We start from the raw sequence: 2,500 nt of genomic DNA on the forward strand, positions 1-2,500 counted from the left end.
TCTATCTATCTATCTATCTATCTATCTATCTATCTATCTATCCATCCATCTATCTATCTATCTATCTATCTATCTATCTATCTATCTATCTAGCTAGCTAGCTATTTACCCCTCTACCTCTCTTTCTCTCTCTCTCTCTCTCTCTCTCTATATATATATATATATATATATACACACACATTCATGCATACATACACACACACACATATATATATATACATATATATGTTTGTAGATAGATAAAAAGCAAGATTGATAAATATTTCTTATAATAAACTCTGTGTGTGTGTGTGTGTGTGTGTGCGTGTGTGTGTGTGTGTGTGTGTGTGTGTGTGTGTGTGTGTGTGTGTGTGTGTCTGTGTATAAAATTAGTTAGTTAGTTAGTTAGTTAGAAAGACAGACGTAATAAGAGAATTAAAGACAGCAACAAAGTAAGCGATATGCTGGCATAGTTAGCTCAAAACAGATGAGTAGGTATTTTTACCTTTGCACAATAAAAAAGAGAAAATACTGCTGTCATTTATTACAATATATGTACGTAACATTTACACGTGTCATAATTTTTTAAAGAGCTTGATTAGTTTTATACACCTTTGTCTGTCTGTATTTTATACGCATAATTGGAAACGTATATTCATTTCTTGTTTTGCACATTAATCAATTTCTTTGAATTTTAAAGTTTTATTAGAAATTTTACCATGAAACTATTTTTTCTCTGCTGTAATACTTTTTAGATATTTTAATGATAACCTTAGTATATTCTTTGATATTAGCAATAATATTTGGTATAGTTAATATGTATATTTTTTCTCATAGGTGACTTTTTCTCAATAAATAACACGGATTTATTACACTTGGAGACTTTTTATATCGAAATTTATTAAATAATGAATTATAGAGCTATATAAACAAACAAGTTGAAATACAAATGTTGAAGTTGGATTTAAAAAATAAATTAACAGATCAAAGAACATATTTTCAAGAAAGGACAATGTTGTTTACTATTTATTCCACAAAAACAACTTTTAAATAATTTACAAATAAACAATTATAATTTAAAATGAAGGGTTAATTTCATATATTTTCCCCATCTTGCTACGGTAATATTATAAACATTCAATAATAATTTGTTAAAAGGTCAAAGCTGATGAAATGCTTTCAATTAAAACTTCTTTTGTAAGTTTGTTTCATAAGTTGCTTTTTTCTCCTTTACCGGTTGTGACAACACCTCCAAATATGACGAATCCGCACAATCTTGCAGAATATATATGGTCTTCTGATTCCCCCATTATGTTTTCGAGAACTGAAGAGGTTATGTTGATATACATATCTAAATATGTATCTATTGCATGAAAGTTTTGCCATCATATTGACAACAAAGTCCATAGCCAGGCTCATGGAGATAGTTCTTCGGATAGATACGAAACTTTTCATAGAAATATATTCCGTTTCGACACTCAATCACTTTGGTGTTTTGAAAACAGTGTGCATTACACATGAAATACAATGGCTCTTTATTTTATATATAATAAACAATTTTTTAATATTTTCATTTCTGCAATGCTTTCATTTATCAATCAGCCTTTACGCCTACCATTTCTGTTTAATACACACTACATTTAAGATATTAGCAATGCGAAAAGAAAATCTGTCTTGGAGGAAATATCGTGTTCTATTAATGATACTAGTTTTCCGCTATTTCAAATACATATCACTATAAAGCGAATATAGAAAACTGACAGGTACGTACGTTTGTATTTAAAGAGTGGAAAAATTTGGTAATGAAAATAAATCGATTAGTCGTATGCAGTACATTAGTACCTAATTTTTTATCTAAAACATGGAAAAGGGAATTATAGCATTTTATATAATTATAGATATAAATCTTGTTATGCAGGGCAACTGGATGGCAATCATCTATGTGATATGATAAATGGGCGACAACTAACCTTGTTATGCAGATGGAACCAAATTATATCTCACGCATTTTGTATATAATGGAATTTGACCATCATTCTTGCATTTCTGATTTCATACAACCACATTCTGTATTCATATATTTCCTTGTTTTTATTTTCTGACGTTATTGTTGCCTTGTGTTTTAACGGCAACTATTAACTTGAGTACTGTTGTGTCAGTGTTAGACAATTTCTTCCTCATATCATCCAGCAATGAAAACAATCATTCTCGCTTTGTTTGTCTTCAGTCATATGAGTATTCTTAGCTTCGTCTGTCTTTATTATTTCATACACATTCCGCATCACATTTGGGTACCATGGTCGATGTGCTTGTCTTCTTATGCAGGGGGTCCAAGTTAATGTATTTTATCTTTCAGTGTCTGATGCTGAGGAGGAGCTAACTACTCCGAAATGCAAGCATCTATTTGTCTAACTAGAGAACACTTCGAAGTGACTTGGTATGTTTACACCTATTTATCTACAGTGATGTATTTTCTCTATAACTAAATACAGTGAATAGCTTTCTTACAGGTTCAAATATG

The sequence above is a fragment of the Octopus bimaculoides genome, chromosome 10 (assembly GCF_046866305.1).
Source record: "Octopus bimaculoides isolate indiv1 chromosome 10, ASM4686630v1, whole genome shotgun sequence".
NCBI classification, from domain to species: Eukaryota; Metazoa; Mollusca; class Cephalopoda; order Octopoda; family Octopodidae; genus Octopus; species Octopus bimaculoides.